We start from the raw sequence: 24,483 nt of genomic DNA on the forward strand, positions 1-24,483 counted from the left end.
AAAAAAATTTAGTTGCTTCTTCTTGTTAAATTTCTTTTGATAGAGCTTGTTGACCGATATTGATTGTGTCGATGGTCATTGTATTGGTTTGATCATTGATCAAAGGAGTTTATATTGATTAAACAGAAGATACTTTAATATACTTCATCTATGATCCAAAGTTTGATTTGAGAGATTGACAAGTGAGCTGGTTACTGAAACAGATTTAGTCCTTTGTTGTTTCCTTTACGATCCAAAGAAGTTGAGAGTGAAAGTCTTCACAACGATGAAGCAACCTAAGATAGTGACTCTGCCTTGGGATTCACGCGTTAAGACCAGACTAGTTGTAGGCGAAAGGATATTGAAGTAACTGAGTAATGAAGGAGTGTTAACTTGGTCTCAACTATACAAAGTCGCGGTAGTCAATTTGTATAACTACTTAACTATGAGGGTATTTAAAACTAGACTTAGTCCAAAGGTTTTTCCACCAGACAATTCTCCTCGTTAACAAAATCTTGTGTGTCGTGCTCTTACTTTATTTTCCGCATTATAATTACTATTATAGTTATGATTAAGTAATTGCACTTACACGTTAATCCACTTGGTAACAACCCCATAGTTAGTTAGTTTCGAACTCTGGCTATTTTAAGTTACACCTTGTTGAAACAATCTTTTGGCAGTTATTGTTTCTGTAAGATTATACAAGACGTGTCTTTATAGATTGATATTGAAAAAATTGTAGTGTACTTAGTACCCTCGTGTTCTTATCACCCCCATAGGGAAATGTAAGGATTAGCATCACAATTTTTTTGTATACCCACGTGGTAAGGTTATGTGCTATGAAGGATTACAGAGAAAAGTCAAGACTATTGGGTAGGAAACACCACTAAACCTCTATTCTTAGCCACAACCAGAAGCTCATAAAGGAAAGACGAGAAACAGTAAGAAAAATTTTGATAGACAAAAGCCATTTCCTCATTGAGATTTTTTTCCCGATAACGTTATCCCTTTTAATTGTTGATAAAAAAGGAAACCAGTTCTTGAGAGGACTTAGTTTCTCGATGGCTAACATAATTTATACTTATATCTAGAGGTATAAACGTTTATAGAAATAAAGTTGACCCGACTAGAGGTAAGACAAATGAGATGTGAAAAATGCAAGAGATGATGTGGTAACCTTTCCCAAAGAATATCTAGAAGGATGCACTTTTGGTAAAATCCTGGATAAATGCCACACTGTATTCCATATTTATCCATCTCTTTAGCGTTTGCGAAACAAAATAACAAAAAAAGAAAAAAAAAAGTATCCCGATAAGAAAGGGATCCATACTAGAAATCAAAAACCTTTTAATTTTGTTAATCAAATTGTAGTTGCATAATTCTTACTAACCACACCCATGAAGATCTAACGATTAATAACATATAAAGATTCAAGATTCAAAGCAAATACAAGAAGTAGAAAACTTAAAAGAAGAAAAGAACACATCAATATAACATGGTTCGGCCTTGCAGACCTACATCCACGGTGAGAAAACTAATTCTTATTTATGAGGATCTTACTCCTAGATGAATTATAAATATCTCTCAAATTTCTAACTCTCTCTTTCTCTTTTTTAGCTCTCTTTGGAGTAGGACCATTCAAGATTACATGTCCATTTCCTTCTACATGGACTAGTAATAATAGGAAAAGTAAACTTCTAAAGATATGTTGAGATACTTCTGGCCCTATGGCGATATGGTATGTCTCTTCATCGCTCGGACTGGTTACTCGTCATTCTCCTCCGAGATACATCGTGCTACTCCTTCATCGCCTTACTCCTTCTTCGGGTAATACTGTACATCGTGTTACCTCCTCCTCGGATGGTACTATTCGTTGCTCTTCTTCAGAGCTTCTGACACGATGTATCTTTGTTTACAACTATATCGCACCTCTTCTGATTCTCATTAAATGCACTCTTCTTCTTTTAGATTTGACCGTCAGTATGATTTGACTAGTCCTTACATGTGTCCTTCATGAGGTGAAGCAGTATATATCTTGATTCTGGTGTAATTAACTTTTGGATACTTATTTGATGCATCTTACTCGCCTTCTTATCATATGACCACCTCCTAGGATGCTTACATATGGAGATTGGATATTTTACCCTCACAGTTTGCTCCTTTTATTTTCATCTTACCGGGGGTACGATGGGAAGAAAACATATTTCTATCCTTTCACCTCCGCCATGTCCCTAAATTTTCTCCATGTCGTCGTCTTTAATGTATTATAACCTGCTGGACTTTAGGCGCCGGTTAACATTCGTGGGTGTTGATTTTCTATATATAATACTCCTATGAGAGAGTACCATATTCATTTCGTCACTTCTTCTGCAAAATCTCAGAACTTTTGTTCTCTTTCCTTCCCGGTCATTTCATGTTCTTATTTTTAACTTCATCTTTATAAAGATCATGTCTGGGAGAAGCCCTTCGTCATCTCGTCCATCAAAGCGGTAAGTCTTTTCTTCTTTCGACTTCCAAGATTATCTTATGTTTTTACTTTTATCGCCATTATTATTAATTTCATCACTTCTATTGATGTTATCATCAATTTTGGGGGTTTTTTCTACCAGTCTTTGGGTTTATTTCTCTGAAAATTCTAATTTTCGTTCTGTTAGTTTTTGTTTCTGATAGTTGATTCTTCTCCGGTGAATCTTTTTAGTTTCGGGGATAAGAGACTTATGTTTAAGCCTCCAAGCACCAGCAGATCTTCCGAGATGGATGATTCTGGGTACCAAAAAAACCTAAAAGTCAAGTATTGTATGCAAAGATTCAAGGTTTCTTACGACCATCCTAATAAACATGTCGGGATTCTAACCCGCGACATCTCCCTGAAACCCTATAGTCCAAACGTGACCGTAGTTACTGAGGGCCAGCTAGAGGCGGGACTTCATTTATCGTTGTATTGCCCATTGAACTCCTTTCAGTATGAGGTTCTTTCTAATCCAAATCCTCATAGAGTTGCGTTTCATCCTAGTGGTAATTTTTGGCTTATTCTCCGTGAATGTGCCCGTCGTAGCAAGGGAAAAATTTATGAGCATGAGAAGAAACAATTTGTCCATGCCCAATGCGATTTGTATACTCCTGAGAATTTTGGGGAAAACTATTGGTGTCACTAGCTTTGGGACAATTTCGATGGTGTCAGTGTGGGCATTTCGAGGACTCGACGTGCTTTGAGGGGTCCTTTGCTTCTCCCCTATTTAGATCCTCCTACTTCTAGCAATCTTACTCTTCGTACGACCAACGATCAGAAGTGGTTCATGTGTCCTTTTCGAATCGAGGGTCCTTGAATCTATGGTTGGGACGATGTTGGTGGCGTCCTTTCGGAGCTTCCCGATGTACATGGTCATTTGCTTATAAGCCATGGGATCTTAAGTGGATTATTTCCTCTGCTCGTAAGTGTCGGGTGCAGACTACTCGAGCTGTTGAGGATGCAAAGGTAGAAAATACCGTCTTGCTCTTACGGTATATATACCTTTCCCCTTTTTTATAGCTTAGCATCTGATAATTATTTTTTTTGGAGCGAGGGAAGGCTTCGGACGGGTCGTTGCCTTCTAGTGCTCCTGATGGTGCTGTTATTCATGATATGAATGTTGATCTTTCGTGTCTTTATGATGATAAGGATGATGTTATTGGTGCTATTGGTGATATTGATGAATCCTTTTTTGAGGATGTAGAAGGTGTGCCCCTGCATGAGTCTTTTTCCTTTCAAGGTGAGAAAGGTGCTCCGAGCTGAGAGACGAACGTGTCACAGGCGAGTAATATCACCGAAAATGGTGCATCGTCCGATGGAGGTGCTCCAAGTGGTGGTATTGTTGGTGGCGTTGTTAGTGGTGGTTTTGGTACTGGTGTACCTAGCGCATTTGCTGGTAATTTCGCAAGTTCATCGTTGACTCATGATTCTTCTTCATTCACTGTATTTGGTGAAGCTGCTCAAGCTGCTACTCTGCTCTGCTCCGACGTTTTCGTGAACCTAAGCGAGGAGGAGTAAGCCCGAGTCTTGAGTTATCAAAACAGGCCAACTCAGCTTCGGCTTGTGACTGTTGTGAGTATTTGTAGCACCATTTTACTTGTATGTTAGATGGTGTTAGAGCATAGCTCGGTTGAACCCACCAAGCGTTGGTATGTCAAGTTTGGTTGTCATATTTTAGTGAACCAAAACTCATTTAAAGAGTCGCTTGATTATATGCTAGAGTCAACTTCGTATAGGTTAGCTTGAAAGTATTAGGATATAACACATTACAAGTATTACGTGAAGACTTGAAGAATGTGAAAAAGTAAGGAACTACAACGACGAAATCATCCTTCCACTTGAGGTTAGTAATATTTGACTTGAACTGTTTCATTCCCTAACGTATCTTTCAAGTCGTGCATATTGAAAACATAACTGCAAAGCTATGAATGATTATACTCTAGTTAGACGTAGTATTAAGGAATACGATACGAAGTATAACACTTATCTTTTGAACTTCGTATATAAGACATCGACATAATCGTTTGAATGCTATTGTGATTATGTATGGGTATGAGGTGAAGATTTCGTCCTAGGAAACAATGTTTTACATTCGTTTAAAGGAAGTACATTCATGAACTTGTTTTGTGAATCGAAAGGGAAATCGCTAGGCTTATTGGTATTGTTATTAATTTCAAATCTTTTGAATTACCAATATGTGTGTTTAGTATAACCGCTCATGACTTGCTTATGTTCTTGGTAAAACTATTCACAAGGCCTGACTTTTGTATTGGTATGACTTTTATTAGTTAAACCGATCTTAAGTAATCGCCTGAGATGGTATGATCGATTTGTTGTAATTAGTATGACCAACTCTAGTCATTAGGGAACCGACCCTAGTAAGAGGTGCAACCGATAACAAAAGGGGAATCGATCCTTTTAAGAGGCGTAGCAAGTTTCTAGTTATTGGGAACCGATCCTATGAACATGTGTAACACGTTTTTAGTTATTGGAAACCGATCCTATGGACATGTGCACCAAATACAAGTTAGATACCATATATATGTGGGAACCGATCCTAGTACCTAGTCAACCAAGTTTTGGTAACTAGCGTGACTAATTCTAGTACCCACATGGAGGTAGGACCGAAACTTGTTTTGGTAGTTACGTGAAACCCATGTTTGGTGATTTGATAGGATAATCAATCACATAGTTTTTGGAAGTCAGATGAACCAATTCTAAACTTGTTTGGAAGTGTGGAAAATCGGTTCCAAGATTGTAAGTATGAAAAAGGACTTACAAAGTAAAGACGTCGACATACTTTGAACATGCACAGTAACGCTTATCTTTTATTGTTCAAAGATATTCCTTAATAGCTAAAGGAGAATCCCAGATCGAAATAAATTAAGAATCTTTTAATTAAGGTTTTTGGTTTTGCATATCTTTAGAAAATAAAAATTAGTAATGTGCATTTACTAGTTGGATATTTTCTAAGAGATTTTCGGTCAATATTTGGACAAAGCATTTCCATGAATTATGGAAAATGAATTTGGAAATATATTGCATATGTTGAGAATATTTTCTGGTTTGGAAATTCCTTGGTGTCCAAACTTCATTGGTCTATAAATATTGAAGTTTGCATTTCAAGCAAACTAATCCTCAGAGCCAGCAAAACTACCGAGTTGTGTTGTTACTGGTGGAGCCGCCTATTCGGAGAGGAAAGTAACCTAATTAGGCAAAATCTCTTACGGCCGCTCGGTTTAAAGACTTCTTTGGGATTGAGAATCTCTATTAGTACCGTTGGTGGGAAACTAGATAATTGCGGTTTATTATTAGTTTTCGATTGATTTCATTGACTAACGGTTGTTGAAGTTTGATTGCACCTAGTTTTTTTATGCTTGGGAATCTTCTCTTCTGAAATAAGATTCACTCAAACTAGATCGAAGTTTCGACGGGGATCTTTAGAATGTTTGTAGATCTAAAGACGTCTTGTGATAATCCATTGTTAACAGACTCTGTTCTGTATGTGATTGATCACAAGAGATTTAAGTTGATTGTGTGCAGGTGTTTATTGAAGATCTAAGAATATTTGAAGACGAAGAAGATTTCTGATTTGGGTTCATAATCTTTGGTGAGCACAATACTTGTTTCGGATGAAAAGGATCCAACTATAATCGGTTTATCTTTGTGATAGATTTGATTGATTAGTTGAGTAGATCGGCATCAATACAATTCTTTGTGATTCAAAGTATTGATTGCAAAATCTTGACAATTACTTTGGTAGTTGTTATTGGATAGATCTAAGGACCTGACAAAGAATTTGATTGGGATAAACGGAAGAGCTTGTTGTCGAACTCATATCACTTGATTGAAAAGAGTTGTTACCGAACAGATTTGTTGTTCCTTTATTTTTTGGAATACGAACTAAAAGAATTGTTCCAAGTGCGTGACTTATTACCAAGTTGGAGGCGCAGGGATACAGACGGAACTAGGTGAACTATAGGTTTAGTTGCTTGGTCTCAACTATACGAAGTTGGTTTAGATTTTGTATAGCGGCCTAATCCTGAGAGTATTCAATTCTGGACAAGGTCCCAGGTTTTTTTTGCATTTACGGTTTCCTCATTAACAAAATCTTGCTCTGTCTTTTACTTTTCTATTTTCGCAATTATAATTGTTTTTATTATAATTAGAAGTAAAATACACAAACGTTAATTCCTATTTACTTGATAGTAATCCTATTGTGTTTGGTTAAGTCCGAACCCTTTATCAAGTAAATATACTTCATTGTTGTATTGTCTCGATCTTGTATCCATAGTTAATCACGCAAGTTATCTTGTTGTCTTATTTTCTCGATCTCGTATCCATAAACGATCACACAAAGTGTGAACCGATTAGTTGTATTGTCTCGACTCGGTCCATAGACAATCACTTTCGGAGAAAGGAGTTATAGGTGGAAAAGTTTTAGATTGAGGTATATTTGGGTACCCTCGTCTTTTCAGATGGTTCATAGTTGTCCCAAACTAATTTGTGGGCGTTCATTTGTTGCCAGAGCAACAATTTGAGGACTGCTATGCTGTCCGAGTCTCGGGTTGTTAGGAAGCGAGCTAGAGTTGTGGAGGGAGATGCTCATCGCATGCAGTTTGAGTTGGAAGCTGCCAAATTGGAAGTTGAGACTCTGCGCTGAGAAAATCAAGATCATGAAGGTATTTTTCATCATTTTTTTTAATTACTAGAGGGTTAGGCTCCTTGGTCTGAAGTGGTCATTCTATTATTAGGCACAATCCTTCATCTCGGGGAGAGGATAGATGACACGGCTCATAGGCACAATCGATAACTTCATTCTGTGAAGATTGATATGAGTTTTCGTCAATGCAAGATTGATTCATTGGAACGAGAACTTGAACTTTCTAAGGAAGATGTGGAGGTACATCGTGATCGTATTCAAGAACTTCGTGAGAAGATCAATGAGGTTAAAAGCTAGTTGTACTTCGTGTTGACGAGATTAAGTCGCTTCAATCTCAGAGGAATAAATTCATCGAGTGGCAGCCCGATCACATACCCATATTGCAGCAGGAATAGGAGGATAAGGAAGAGCTTCGTAGGATCAAGCGAGAGTATGTCAGGCCCGTGAAAGGCATATGTTGTCTTGTCCTGTTGTTTAGCTAACCAAGAAGGTTGCCTTTTTAATTATGACTTGCTCTTTATTTTGTTCCTTAGAAATTTTTGCTTACTAATGTTATATCATCTTTTTGTTGTCTCGTAGAGGTTCGTCATCGTGTGCTTGAGATGGAGAGGCAAGTGGCTGAACTTCAAGAGAAGAGAGTAAATTTGGATGGTGAGCTTGGTGGTATTGAAGCTCGTCATGAGGAGGAGTTAGAGGTTGAGCGTGCTGAGTGGAACAAGAAGGTTAGTGCTCTTCATGCCGAGTATGTTGTGCAGATTAAGAATTCGTGCAAGGCTGTAATCCAGCGCGAGCGTCAAAGTGTTGTTGTTGCTTCTCGAAATATTGTGAACCCAGTTCGTCCCCTTTTTGAAGAGACTGCCTCTTCCCCAACTTCCGGTGGTTCATCCGAGGGCTCGGATAAAGATAAGATTGTTACTGAGCAAGTTGAAACATCTTTTACGTCTATCTTTGGGCTTTTTAGTAGCCTTTGACTCCGCTTAGTATTCTCTTCTTTTGTCAGAAATGTTGTTCTTGTGTGTTTTAATTGTTAAGTCCTCGTGTATACTCCGAGGCGATGTTTAAGGTGGTGGTTGTTGAAGTAAGTCCATTCATTCTGAAATAGTGTCTAAAGGTTCTTTTGGTGGTAAGTCCCCGTGCTGTTTTCGAGGCACTGTGTAGTTTTATTTGATAAGTCTTCTTTTTGTTTGAGACGATGTTTGAACATGTTATTTGCAAAGCTATATAACTTTTGTGGATTTAATACTTTTGAAATAAAATATTCATTTTTGTTAGTGGTAATTATATAATTGCCCTCACTTTTCACGACCTTCATAAATACCCTTACCAACTTTAATTATACCCTTCCATTTTTAAGAAAGAAATCTATTTAATTTAGCATACCAGATTTACCCTCCGATGATATCTATTCTCAACCAAATGAATAATTTGAATACTCAATTCCTTTTTATTTTCAGATCTGATAATTTTGTCTTTCTCTCTTCCTCCGTCCCTTAGCCATCTCCGCCACCACCATCGCCTTCACCGCCACCACCAAAAAAGAGGAGTTTTTGTTCGCGTGATTTTGATGAGATCTCCAGAGAGATTACAGTGAGGCGTTTGTGAGATTCGAGAGATATGCAATTGTTTTTCATCTTCCTCTTTGATTGATTTTTTTCCCATTAATCATCACCCAGTTCAGAAATCAAACTCGAAAGCCATCATTAGCAACAAATCTGTGATTTTAATTATTCTTTTCTCATTACTCCTCGATGTTACTGATTTAGGATCACAAATTTCATTGGAATGGTACTAGTAATCAATTTGGTTTCAAGTAATCTACAAACAAGTAAGAACTCACCTTTACATGTAAATTTTTTTATATGGTTTAATTTCATGATATTTGTAGAGATCGTTGATTTTTTAATGTATAATCTTTAATGTTGTGGTGGTGATGGTGGAGGTGGAAGGTGTTGTGATAGCAGGTGATGCTGGATGTTGCAGCAATAATGTTGGTGAATGGTGTTCTTCAGTCCTTGTAGATCAAATACAGTTGTTGATCCCATTTATGGGATCAACTCCTATTTGTTAACAACATTTCCTTAGATTAGTATAGTCATGCTTGTAGTTTAAATCATGTTTGCTACAGATTTATTTTGTATGCAATTAGATTTTTAGGATCATTTTGATGTTTTTCGTTGATGTTTTGTTTCATGGTCAAAAAATCTCTGGACTTCAGTTTTTATGGGATCAACTCTTGTTGTTCCTGTTGTTGACAATATTTTTTATGGGATCAACTACTAACTCCTATTGTTGATAGAATTTCCTTGGATTAGTATAGTCATGGTTTTAGTTTAAATCATTTTGTTAAAAAAAATTAGTTTAATTTCTTGCTGGTTTGTGTTTGTGTATTGTTATTCGACTAATGACAGTGGTGGTCTTGTTGGATTTTGTGGTTGTAAAGTTCTTCAAATGTTGAATTTGTGGTGCAATGGTAGCATGACTGAATCCACATCAGATGATGCGTGTTCGACTCACGCCAAGTTCACTCATTCGTATATGTCTCTTTTTTTTTGTCAAACTTTGGTTGTTGGAGGCCAAAGATGGTTGTTATAGAGATTTTATATTCACTGCTCTAGCACGAAAGGGCTTGATGTGTTGAAGTTGATTCACTACAGCTTTTTTTGCATCTTTTTTAGGTTTCATACTAGTTAGATGTTTCTCCTTTTTTATGCTTTTTAGTTTGTACTTGTTATGTTTGTAATGACATACATTCTCATTTATTTTTTATGAATGTTATTCTTGTATTTCTTAAGGATGTGTCAGTTTGCAGGTTCCAGGTTTATTGGTTTTTACAGGAAACAGACACATATAAATTGTGTCAACTCAACTGTTGATCCCATTTTTTGTTGATCAACTTCCATTGTTGATCCCACTTAATGGGATCAATTTTGGTTGTTGACACTATAATCTGGAAACATTTTTACTAAGTTCCGAGTTTTTGGGTCAACTTCCACTGTTGACACAAGTGAACTGAAATATTTTCTAGTTGTTTGTTCCGAATTTTGATGGAGGCGGCGGCGGTGGTGGCGGCAGCAGCGCTGACAGCATCGACAATGGTGGTGGTGGAATATTAGTGGCAGTGGTGGTGGTGGAATGGTCGTGGAGGCGGTGGTCGTGGTGGAGTGGTGGTGGCGTCGGTGGTCGTGGTGGAGTGGTGGCGGCGGCGATGCTGGTGGTGGTGGTGGTGGCTGTGAATTAATAGTCTAATAGAGAAAGAAATTTGCTAAAAGATAAGATTTTTAAATGAAAAATAATATTACAGGTAAGGTATTAAGGTAATCTATTTTTTAATGGATAAGGTTTTTAAATGATAGGGGTATATTTATTGTTGTATAAGGGTATATTTGTTGGGTGTCAAAACTAAAGGTATTTAATTAATATACCCTTTTTGTTATAGTTTATTATGTTTTTTGCTAAGTCCAAAAGTTTATTAAATCAAAAAAACATAATTAAAATAATTACAAGAGAGACCTTGCACCCCCATAAATCAAAGGGGCAAAAGAAAAAACAACAAAAAGAGCTCTAAAAGGCCCTAAATAGCAAAAACGAAAACAATCAGATCAAGAGTATAAAAATCCAAAACATTTAATAACGTCTATATCCTACTTCTCTTAAACAACCTTATTTACAATCCTATGGTTTTTTCTCTTGGGCTGAAAACCAGACAAAATTTCCGCCATAATATTTGAATCCTTATGATCTTCCTCATAAATATCATCATCCATGTGATCAGATGTATGAGTCACATATTTAGTAGCTCTCTTTTTTTTGGGGAGATATCTTTGCTAATGGATTCGCACCTTAGCCAAGGGTGAGCCAATTTGTCTGGATATCTCCTAATGTTCAGGACATATTTCGATTCGAGATCGTAATGGCACTAACGTTGGTCTGTTTTCCGTCTCAGGTAGCTTAGGTTGGACACTACCCGCATCATTCTATGGAGAATGGAAGGTGTGGCTAGCACCATACCATACTTGATGGTCTATAGAGAAGATTGTTATCTCGAATTAATGCCATGACTTGATGGGCTTTGTAGAGTAATCTTGTAACATCCCAAGTTTATATGCAATGCAGAAAAGAAAAGAAAAGTAAACAAATAAATTAAACAAAAAGAAAAGAAAAATCAACAAACAAAAGGAAAGCGGTAAGGAAAGAAATAATAAATGATAATAAGTAATCGTTAAGATAAACATTCAAAAGGTGAAATTTTATTAATCTCAAAATAGGGTTTGATGACCCTTTACATGTTTAGCTAAGGTTTCGTGACCTTTTACAAGTTTGGACTCATGGTCCACTTTCATCACTTCCCTAATATCGTGTTAAGGGTGGTATTTTTGAGATACTTGACGTTACATGGACGTTCTAGTTATTCCCCGTTGGGTTTGAGAAATATGTATGCTCCTTCCCATGTCTTTCCAACGATCTTGAAACGTCCTTCCCATATAAGGGAAAAATTTCCTGAGTGTCGCTGATAGGGAGGGGTTTCTCGTAAGACTTCCTCTCACGGACTGAAATGTATCTTGTGGACATGTTTGTTATATTCTCAAGCTAGCCTCCGATGGTAATTTTCCATTATTTGCAGGTCAATTCTCGGTTCTCCTCGAGATTATCTAGCTTTTATAGGATCATATCCGAGGTTAAATTATTTTCCCATGCTTCTGTCTTGGTTGTGGGGATTATTATCTCAGTGGGTGTGATTGTTTCTGATCTATACGTGAGTGTCAAGGGTGACATCCTTGTTGCCTCTCTTCGGGTGGTTTTGTATGCCCATAAGACATTATGGAGCTGTTCACACCAACTGGTTCAATAGCCGTTTAGCTTGTTTTTTAACATGCCTGTAATGGTTTTATTGGTAGCTTCGGCATGGCCGTTTCTTTCAGGATAGATTGGTGTGAAAAAAATTTTCTTCTAATTTTAAAGCAGTTAAGGAGGAGGTCTATGTTTTTTCCTCGGAGTTGTGCCCCATTGTCGGACACGGTGGCCGCTGGGATGCCGAAGCGACATTTGATTTGCTCGAAGAGAAATTTGAATACATCTTTGTCTCGGATGTGCTTGAGATCTGAGGCTTCCACCCATTTCGTGAAATAGTATGTAGCTACTATCAGATATTTCCTCTGCTCTGTGCCTTCTTGTAGTGGTCCTATAATTTCGATCCCCAATTTCGCAAAGGGCCATGGGCTTAGGATGGATTTAAGATCCGTTAAATATGCATGCCTTCTTTTTCCACATCTTTGACATTCTTCACATCGCTGTGCCATGTCCTTTGCATCCTCATGCATGTAGGGACAAAAGTACCCTTGCAATTTAGCTTTTTGAGCCAAAGATCGCCCTCCACGGTGATTACCGACGTCGTTATAATGGATCTCAACTAGGATCTGGTGTCCTTTGTTTTTAGAAAAAACATATGAGTAGGTGACCCAAGTAAGATTGTCGATACAGTATTCCATCTCTTAGACCAGGTCTTATGGAGATGCCCAAGATCTTCCCAAATACCTTTACACATCATCCTGGGAAGAGCCTAGATCTTGTGGTTGTTCCCGGTTTTAAGATAAAAACAGATGATGGTTGTCCGGTTTTTTATTTGTTGGGTCCACCAATTACAGAAACCCCACTTAATTCTCTGTTGGTCCCACTAAATTTTACCAAAAACGGATAATGATTATCCGGTATATACAAGTTGTTAGATTTTTATGGTAAAATCTCTCTTGGCCCCACCAAGTTACAAGGGTTTTAAGAATACAACGGATAATCATTATCCGTTTTCACCTTTTTGAGAACGGCTAATGGTTAGCCGTATTCGGAGTCTTCCTGGGATTCCCGCATACCAGGGAAGGCTTGCAGGAAGAGGGGCTTTAGGTGACGGTTTTTTTCTTTGGGAAGACCTTGGGAATGCCCATAAGACCCAGTCTTAGTTGATACTTCCCTCAGCGTGATATTATCTTGTAAGCATATTTTTGGTCACTCGGTAGATCACCATTGGCCAGTTCTCCAATCATCTTAGGGTGGAGCTTCTTGGCTCGTGCTTGTGGTTAAGATTGACAAATATTCTTCTAGTAGAATTTATGGGAGTGATACCCTCTCGACCTTCAAAGCTGTCGTATTTGGATCCACCATCATTGAGGCGAAAAAGGCCAATGCATCCGCATGCCTATTGTTACTTCTGCATAAATGCTTAAAGGTGATGTTGGGTATCTGTTGTATATAATGCTTACCTAATTGCAAGTATTGTTGTAGGTATGTGTCTGAGGCTTGGTATCTTCCATCGATTTGTCGTATGACAAGTTGTGAATCGCAAGTGAGTCTGACTTCGTCGAGTCCTAATTTAATTATCAACCGTAGATCATGTATGACTGCCTCGCATTCGGTGACATATGTCTGTGGATGGAAATTCTAGCCTCAAGCTATATACAATTCTTCGGCCTGTTGGTGTCGTGAAGACCATTCAGATGCCTGACCCTTGAGTTACAAGATTCATCCACAAATACTTCCCATCATCTCGGGTTTTCAGAACGAAGTAGGTCTGGTGGATCATCCATCTCATCCTCTATGCCAGGATTATCCTCGATCCCATCTAAAGGAAAGTCGGTCAGGAAGTCTGCCACGACTTGGGATTTTATCACCGTATGAGGATGATATTTAACTCCAAATTGTTTCATTTGTGCTCCTCATTTATAGATTCGTCCTTCCCTATCGATATTATCAAACACAGACTCTGTATGAGCTTTCATAATGACTGTGATAGTGTGTGCATGAAAGTACATCAATAACTTTTGAGTTGTATATACTAAAGACAGTACGAGCTTTTAAATTTTTGTATAGTTTTTCTTTGCAGTGGTCAGGGTTTTACTAATGAAGTAAACGGGTTACTCTTTCCCTTCGTCAATTCTGGTTAGCACAACACTGATCGATGTATTCGTGGCTAACAAATATATGTAGAGATCTTCGGCTGGATTGGGTTTTTGCAGAATGGGTAAGGTAGATAGGAGCTCCTTGATTTTTTGGAAGGCCTCTTCACATTCAGGGCTCCATGAGAACTTGTCTCCCTTTTTTAAGGTGTTGAATAAATCCTTCCACTTATCAGATGATCTGGCGATGAACCTTCCTAAGGCCGGCAGTCTCCCATTTAATCTATGTACGTCTTTCACAGTGGCTGGTGAAGGCATGTCAAGAATAGCATGTACCTTGGCAAGATCTACCTCGATGCCTCGCTTTGTGACCAAGTATCCTAGGAATCCAAAGGAACATTTGGCCGGGTTAATTTCCATGTTGTATTTTCTCATTGGTTCAAAGATATCTTTGAGGTCCTTTGCATTATCTTGTGGTTTCTTACTCTTGAAAAGCATGTCGTCAACATATACCTCAAGGTTTTATGTATCCAGTTATCAAACATTTTTTCTACTAACCGCTGATAAGTCGCGCATGCATTTTTCAATCCGAATGACTTCTTCATATAGCAGTAGATTCCTCAGGGAGTAAAGAATGCAGTGTGTTCTTGGTGTTCTTTTTCCAAAGGGATTTGGTTATACGCTGAGTACCCATCCATCAATGGCAATAGTCTATACCCGAAAGTTGCTTCTACCAACTGGTCAATGTTGGGAAGTGGGTGATGGTTGTGGTAAATTAAATCAGTTATTTCCACACAATTAAATGGTAATATAATGGAAGCAGAGATTATTCCCACGAAGTTGTCAAAGTGTCACAAAAGTGGGGTTTTGTTTTAGATTTTAGACGATACAAAACAAAGAGAATAAGGTTGAGTTGTAAGCAATAGAGGGAGAGAGATGACCGAGGAATCCTTCTTTGTTACTAAACCGTCAATGAGTTTATTATATTTTTCTACTGTTGTTAATCATAGATTATCACCAATCGTGGAATAACAGCTAGATCAGTGTTATCCCCTAAATTCCTTATATTACTGGATACAGAAGTTCTCTACTACCAGATTCTATTCGTCTAAACCACCTAATAGTAGATCCCTCAAGGTGTAATTTGGTCGAACGCTTTATCATTTGTGAATTTATTAGACTCTTAGATCAAGGTTTACTTTTTTAGGTTGTTTATACACATAATTCCACAGAATCTCTCTGCAAGGTCACGTGTTCTCTACTTGTGTACAAGTTATTCGATGATTACTTATCTCCTAACTCAATACTAGCAATATATTAAATCAATAAATTAATTTAGTTGTCCACCATCTATCAATCAATCATAAATATTCGGTATACTATAAACAAGCGATAATCATATGAAGAACTTCAAAGTAGATTAATATAATAACTCAAATCTTATTTACAACTTGGAATTCATCCTCAATCGGTAGGTGTTTATGTACTCATGGATGTTGAAGCATCCATGATATACATATAAAAAAAGTTAAAATATATCGTTACGATTGATGAACCACTCCGAAACCATAGCTTTCGCTCCGTGTGTAGTTTCTCCTCTTCAAGAGTTATAATTTAGTCCTCTATCTCTACATGGCATAATACCTATTTATATAGGTATACATTACTTGGATTTCAAGTATTTAAGTTGGTTAAGGAACCCGACCCCAAGCTATGAAAGAAAGATCCTTTAGATAGTTCGTGAATTTTAGCCTTCATGGTACACATACCTAGTATGCATACCATCCTTTAAAATATAATCCAGGGACTTTAGTATGCGTACCAAGTATGCATACTCGTCTAGTTTACGAAATTCCAAGTTACGCCAGTACACGTACCCAGTATGCATACGCTATTGTCTTCGGTATTCGATAAATTTGTTTTTCCCATAACTTCTTCGTCTGAACTCGGAATGACCTCATTCTTTTTGCATTCTTTTTGTACTTTAATTATCTTAAAGATGGTGGTAAGAAATCTTGAATTTGAATGAGTTAAGCTTGGGCTTTGTCCCGTATCTTGATTTTGAGCATCTTTTCTCCGTTTCGTCGCACTTCTTCCATTTCTCTTCGACTTGGGCACTTGGATAATTGGAATACTTCTCTTTTTAGATCTTTTTAGAACTTTGTAGCTCCTTTTTGGATGATTCACTTAATAGGGACAAATAAGAGAAAACAAGAGTAATAACAAGAATACATGCAAGAATAATAGCTAAAACAAGTATGGAATGAGCTAAAACAAGTATGGAATGAACACTAAAATAATATGAATTATGAAATTATCAGTGGGAAACTATCCTTCGGGCAAGCCTTATTAAGGTCATTAAATTCAATGCATATTCGCATTCCTCCATTTTTCTTAGGTACGATCACTATGTTAGATATCCATATCGGATACTGCACTTCTCGAATGATACCCGATGCCTCCATCTTCTTTAACTCGTTATGAATTTCCTCTTGATACTTGGGCGCGAATTTTCTAATTCTCTGCCTCATAGGGTTATGTTTCAGATTGATTTTTAAATAATGACAACAAACTTCGAGATCTATTCCTGGCATGTCTTCTATTTTCCATGATAAGACATCGGAATACTCCTTTAGTTCCGCACTAATTTTTCTTCCTCCTCTGGGTTGAGAAGAGTTCTGATCTTAACCATCCTTGGGGTTTCGATTGTTCTGATATTTACTTCCTTTATGCGTTCTGAGGCCGAGAAGTTCGACCTTGGTTCCCCAATTTCGGGGAGGTTCTTTGATTGATATAACGTCTCAGTGGACTCAACCAAAGCAATTGCTCACATGTGACTTGACCTTCTGACCTCGTTTGTCTCTACGATATAAGTATCAATCTCCTCCCTATGTTTGGATTCTTTGGCTTTTTTCTTCTTTGCTTTAGGAGAATTGACCTTATTTTCACCATTTTGTACATCCAAATCTTAACAGAACCTTGCTTCACCAGAATCTCCGACGATCTCTGCAATCCCATTGGGTGTTGAGAACCTTAACATCTGGTGGTATATGGATGCAACCCCTTTGATTCTATGAATACAGGATCGTCCGAAGATAGCATTATAAGGTGAAACTACATCTACTACACAGAAGGTGGTCAAGATTAGGATTCTACCTACCCGAATCTCCAGAGTTATCTCGCCTCGTGGTATGGTTAACCATTGAACCAGAATATGTTGTATGTGGATGGGATAAGGCATTCATCATTTAAGCCCATTTTTTGGAATGTGTAATAGAATAATATCTCTACTGAGCTTTCACCATAAATTAGTATATTTGGCAATGCCCATGGTAGCGCCTTTGGTTTCTCCTCGTCTCCTTCGGACTCAGGAAGCGCGATAGTCATCATGAATACTGGAGGGTAATTATGGTTTCTTCCACCATCGGGCGTATCAGTGGCTGAAAAGCTAATTGATTGCTTCATCCAGTCTTCTATCGGAGGTTCTTTAGCCACATTGAATACTTATTTTCCCTCAAAATTTCGTTTATGGATTCTCCCAATGGTATCTCCCTCCAACACAGGTCTCGTGGTGGCCGAATGAGAGATTGTGTTACATCCTAAGTACTGTGCTTCCCTTGGAATTTATACACGATCGGTGTACTAGATCTCCTGTCGCATGGGGGTGGTGGCACTGCGAGAAACTCCTGGAGTTTACTATCATCAATCGTATCTTGTATTACCATCTTTATGTCTCTTCACGATTCTGTCGGGTGGCTATACAACTGGTGAAACTCGCAGTAATACACTCTATTTTTGACGTTCTAGGGTTGTTTACCCCTGTTCCATGGAAAAATAATTTTATACTTCCCGCCAATCTTCTTAAAGATTTCAGAGATGGGAGTGTTTAGCTTCGTATAGACAGGGTCTACAAATTTTTCCTTTTTTTGTTTGTTATGTTCGCACCCTTTCCAACTTACACTTCTTTGTTTATCGAATCATGTTGATTCACTGTGATCCTTTCAGGTCCTCGGGTTTGTATTTGTGAAGTATGGGTAACTATGACATTCGGCCGTCTTTCATTTCCTCGAACTAGCTTGTCATACGTCTCATCTTGGAGTTCTTCGAGTGCCATGTAGTCCTCCTGGATTTCTCTTAATTTTCAGACTTGCTGGAAATAATTTACACATCATGACATCATAGTGGCTCAACTGTGTTTACGTCATTCGATAAGATCGTAAATGTTCAATTGCATTTCCAGTTCCACTAAAGATCATCGTGAAGTTTGGGAGGGAGCACTTCCTTTGGAAAGGTTTAACTAGTAGACTCGTTATTAGGGGTGATTTTCCGGCTTCTTGCTTGACCTCTGCTAACTTCTGGCCTCCTTTTCCCAGTTGCTTCATTGTATATCGGTTCGAGTTGGTTTAATCTTACTTGCAATGCGTCATCAATGTACCTTGTTTGAGCCTTATTTTTCCTGCGAGAGTCCCGCTTTGATGGGATAGGTGCCTCCTGGTAACGATATTTTGATCGTCCTGAGTCCTCCTCAGATTGTTCGTCGGGAGATACAAATTTGGTCTGGTCGGACTCCCTCCTTGATGTTTCCTTTCTCCTGGGATTTCCTCCTGATGTCCAGTCAGACTGGTCGGGTATTCGAACGTCGTCCTCATTCTATTTTTCAACACGCTTGCGTTTGGGATTAATGTCGGTTGACCCTTATGAGTGACTGCTCACGTCATATCAGACCTCCTTTCTCCTTCGTGAGAATCGTTCCTCAGTAGCCTCGTTTGAAGTATCGGGCGAAATTACATGGCTGGTTTCTCTAGAGGGTTTCCTCTGTTGGATCCTCCTTTGGGACAGCTTCTTTTGGGATAGTGGGGGACTACTTACGCTTCACTTGGTGCTTTAACATCCTCTTTTTCTTTTCCAACCTTTTGTTTCGTCGTTCTAATTTTTTCATTCGCTCTTCTTGCACCTTTTGAGCTTTCAGGATGACCTCGAGGGCGGTAGTATTGTTATCATGGCTATAAGAGTCCTCCTTTCGCGTCGGGCTGTTAGATACTGGGTTCAGTAGTCCTCCATTTTGAGTCAGGTGAATTTCATCTTGATCCTCGGACGAGGCATCTTTTTCGTCAGAATCAGAATTATCTGTTAGTCCTTCACGATAAGGGTTAACGGGATGTCCTTGTCCTGGACAGATAGTGTTTGGCTGAACCTCTCCTGGTTCTATCGCGTTTAGTCCTTCAAATGGCATACCATCAAGTCCTTCAAGGTTCGTACGAGCAGCTCGTCTCGTCACCATCGTCTTACCTGTGAGAGATGCAATAATACTCAATTTGTCTTTTCTTTCTGAAAGGTGGGACCCTAGGTTTGCAGGTCATGTGCAGTTTTTAAGTCAGAGTTTAGACTGTATTGTATGATTTTAAGTTCAAAAAGACTCAACAGTGGCTTTTGTAAACATTTGAAGATGATGTCAAAAACATTCCCTAACTGGATAAAGTTTTAGTGTCAAGAAAAAAGGTTTTCGAGTAAACTACCTCCTCCTGCACGTCATATCGAGTAAACTACCTCCTCTTTTTTTTTTTTTTTTTTTTTTTTTTTTTTTTTTGCAGATGACGACATAACTTCTTAAGACTTAAAAGTAGGAAAACTCATTGTCTACCTGTCAGCTACAATTCCTGAGCATAATTATTACATATAAAGGCTCGAAAAATATGCATTGGCAGATCATGACTGCCAAGCTAAGACTACAGGTAGATGATGGGCCTGGCAAAGCAAGATCCTCATGGACGCGATTAGGTGTATATTTACGCGGAAAAGCTTGAAAACAAAAAAATGTCAGGCTTCTTGGCATTCCACTATCCCCTCTGGATCATGCCTTTGTCGTTCATCTCAAGTTTAAACCTTTCCCTGCATTTTTATAACACCTAAGGCTAGTATCCTGCCCTTAAGGACAAACCTTGGACACTTGTTTCTGCTGTTTTGCCGCATCTAATAAATCTGGGGCTCCGGCGGGGAAATATTCTTGATTTTGCTTCACGCTCCGCAACTGAGATAGAAACTTGTTTACTTGCGTGAGAATTAATGCTTTCTTTGCCACTCTGATCTAGTAGAACTACTGCGGTTCCGAGACTAAGTTGTCTGTTTGCATAACTTGTTGATGCTTCATGCTCATCTTTGTTTGCATGTGCTCGTGTTGATGTCCGCATACGATAAGCGTTGCGCCTTTTTTCAAGAAGCTCTTGCCTTGCAGTTTCTGTCATTGCCTCTCGTTGTGCCTTTTCTGAAATATGGTGATGTTTAAACGAACATCTCTTTGTCGTTGTCGTTTCTTCTCAGCTTCCATGTGAAGCCGATCTTGTATTCTAGGACTATGACGACCTTCCATTTGTATTAGAATCCTAACTTGTAATTCATCTAACTGCAAATATATAGTATCTCCTGAAATGGCACCAATACATACCCAAAAAGGAAACCACCTTGGGTTGGAAACAGGAACCTCAAATTGTTCTTCTATCAGATTCTTTTTCCCCAAATCTGAAGTTTGCAATCTTCGGTTAGAAAAAAAAAATGGGATCTCCTGAAAAAAAATGGTTAATGATTCTCTGGAAAGTAACCAACGCGGAAGTAATTAAAGGAATACACCCAATTTCGAATTCAGAGTTGCGGGATAATTCCCCCAGTTTCGAATTTAGGGTTACAGGTTAGATGACGATTGAGTATTCAATCAAACCAAAACCCAAAACCCTAAATTCGAAACCGAGAAAATTTTATTGGAACGAATAACTTCGATGGAGAAGAAGGAATACGGATTTAACGAAGGAGTTCCGATGGGAAGAGATCAAAAAAAAAACACCTCCTCCTGCACGTCATATCTTTAATTAGTTAAAAAAAATCGATTTTGACGTTTGAGTACTTTTTTCCATTGTTGGAAGTGTTTCTCAGCGTCCGTATTTCTTGAGTTTCGACAATTTCGTGATTGATGATTGATGATGTACTTTTTAACCTTTCTTTCCTGTTTACATTTAAGTTTCTAAGAGAGATTTTGGGTTATTCTTGAAAATAGGGGGGGGGGGGGTCTAACAACCACACCCAACAATTCGTTTGGCAATCAGAGAGGACTTACTCTAATACTCTTTCTAGAGAATCAACTAGACAGTCAGACTCAATCTAGAATAAAGTATATCAAAGAGTTTAATATCTCTAACTCTTAATTCAATATGCAAATGCAGAAATTTGTTAACGAGGAAACCGCAAATGCAAAAAAAACCCTGGATCTAGTCCAGATTGAACACCTGATAGACACATTTTTGTGTCTAATTTGTCCTCAATGTCCGTATTGTTGGAACTCTATTTTTGTACTAATATTGTGTTTTTATGTATTTTTAAGAAATAAACATTTTTGGAAAATTCGGCTCGAAAAGTTGATTTTGGCACCCGGAGGACAAGTGTTATTCGGACTCTCGTTTTTGGATAAGGGGTAATCTAATTACTAAGGGGCACCCCCAGGTCACCCCCAAGGCAGCTGCTATTCGCACCCCTACTCTGGATAGGGGGATACCAGTTTCTTCCCTATTTGAAACGATTTTGGCGGGAAATTTCTAAACAGTTCTGGCAGAATTTCGATCGTCAAAATGAAGGGGTTATGGATCGATTCAATGGCTGAAATTTGGTATAGAGATGTGATATAGGTTAAGGAACATAGTATGGGTGACATGATCGATCAAATTTGGATGGAATTTTCGGTATGATTCACACACCCAAAACAGAGCACGTGTACTGTAACACGAGCAAAATTGAAGTTCTTGTTTGCATGGGGGAGTTCTGCTGGCGTTGGAAGAGTGTTGAGGCGTGAATAAGTCGAATTGGAGCGTGCTGGACCAGAGTAAACGCGTGAAAAGCTAAAACAGGAAAGAAAATATCCGAAAATATTTTCTTTCACTGCCGAGGATTTGTGGAGTTATGGAGGAGATTCGATGCATGCTTCGGGTTTAAATAGAGTCCTTGGAGGTCAGAGAAAGGTTGTCGAGAGTCTGGGGGGCTGAGGAGAGCCAGAGAAGAAGAAATTCGAGTTTTTCCAAACTCGGTTTCTGCTGCTGCTGCTGATGATGATGAACATGAAGAACACGAAGAACGGACCTGCAACAGCAGTCGTTTTTCTACATTGATAACGACTCACACATGTGGGTCGTACATCAGGCAGTCTTATTTTTTCACTGAGGGTCGTAGTTCTCTGGTTTTATTGTATTTCTCATATTCTCATCATTTGTAAACCATTTTTGAGCCATAATAAATTATTTTGAGAACATTTTTACTATGATGAGTTAAATCCCTCGTAACCAAGGCAATGGAGGAAGCTATTCACGCAACATAAATGGGTAACTATTTCATTTAATTATATAATTCACCTAATCGCTGCTTTTGTAGAGTTTTAAATTATTTGAATGATTGTCTTAATTATTTGTTATTCAGTTTGATAGGTTATGCTTGGTTTAATCTCTTGATAATCTATGCTTAAGGTTTACAAATAATGTTTGAGAATCTGTATGATTGATAGTGAATTAAAGATAAAAGAGGACTTAAGAATTGAATAGAGTTTTGAAATATTTATCATTCAATTTTGCATAATAGTGGAATCTAGTGTCTTGGTTACCTCTCACACCCATTGTTAATATTTTTGTATATATAATTTTATCAAATCTTTAAATTTATCCTTCACAAGCCCGAGAGTTTGAACCTCATTACTACAACCCACAAATAATTTCTAATCAACACCACATTGTATTAAGCCGCTACAGACACTATCCTACTACCAATTAACTTCGGACTGGACTGTAGTTGAACCCTAATCAATCTCACACTGATTCAAGGTACAGTTGCGCTCCTTACGTCTCTGATCCCAGCAGGATACTACGCACTTAATTCCCTTAGCTGATCTCACCCACAACTAAGAGTTGCTACGACCCAAAGTCGAAGACTTGATAAACAAATCTGCCTCACACAGAAAAGTCTATAGGATTGAATAAATTTGTCTCCCACAGAAATACCAAAAAAATTTTGTTCCGTCTTTTGATAAATCAAGGTGAACAGGAACCAATTGATAAACCAGACTTATATTCTCGAAGAACAGCCTAGTATTATCAATCACCTCACAATAAACTTAATCGACTAGCGAAACAAGTTATTGTGGAATCACAAACGATGAGACGAAGGTGTTTGTGATTACTTTTCTATCTTGCCTATCAGAGATAAGGTGTTTGTGATTACTTTTCTATGAGACGAAGGTGTTTGTGAAACAGCAAGATCAGATCACGCAACTACAAAGAGAATAGTTGGGTATGGCTTCACAATCCCAATGAAGTCTTCAAGTCGTTAACTTACAGGGTCTCGAGAAGAAACCTAAGGTTAAAGGAGAATCGACTCTAGTTATGCAACTAGTAGCACACAGGAGGTGTGGGGATTAGGTTTTCCAGTTGCTAGAGTTCTCCTTTATATAATTTTCAAATCAGGGTTTGCAATCCAAGTTACCTTGGTAACAAGCATTCAATATTCACCGTTAGATGAAAAACCTGATTCAACCAAGCTAATATCTTTCAACTGTTAGATCGAACTTAGCTTGTTACACACAAATTAAATGTACCCTCATTTAGGTTTATGTAACCGTACCTAAATGTGTACACCATGTTAGTTCACAAATAGTTAACCGAGGTTAGCCATATGATTACTCTCATATCAACCTTATTCATCTTAACCATAATTAGTTCAAATGACTCAAATGAAACTAGTTAAAGAGTTGTTCAATTGCTATATTCTCATGGATTTATAAAAGAACACAATTGAAGCAAAATCGGTTTGATTCACTCGAATCAATCATGAAAATTATAGCCATGGTTTGCAAAGATTGCATTCCTTATGATTTAAATGTTTAAGTTCATGAAAAGACCGATTCGATAAAATAACCAGCTTAAGTATGCGTACGGATATGCGTACTTAAGCAACCGGATTTAAGTTTATTAAGTTTCCAAACTCAGCAGAAATTTTCGGTTCGAAAACTTCTGCCAGTATGCATACGAGTACACATACTTAAGGTGACTAGTTTAGGAGTTTGTAATTCCCAAACACAGCAGATATTTTCGGTTCGAAAACTTCCTCCAGTATGCGTACGGGTACGCATACTTAAGTTTAGGAGTTTGTAATTCCTAAATACAGCAGATATTTTCGGTTCGAAAACTTCTACCAGTATGCGTACGGGTACGCATACTTATCTTGTCTCCTTCACCAATTTGGTATACAAACATATGAATACACTTGGTTCTCGGTTTATGGATTTATACACTAATGTGCGAACATACTATATATGCTTATATCCAAAGACGGTTACATTATCAACTCTTTATTTCAATCATTGAAACATTCTTCTATAATGATAATAGCCATTTTCACACACTATTAGCATCAACGCAATTACC

This window comes from Papaver somniferum, chromosome 10 (assembly GCF_003573695.1).
Source record: "Papaver somniferum cultivar HN1 chromosome 10, ASM357369v1, whole genome shotgun sequence".
NCBI classification, from domain to species: domain Eukaryota; kingdom Viridiplantae; phylum Streptophyta; class Magnoliopsida; order Ranunculales; family Papaveraceae; genus Papaver; species Papaver somniferum.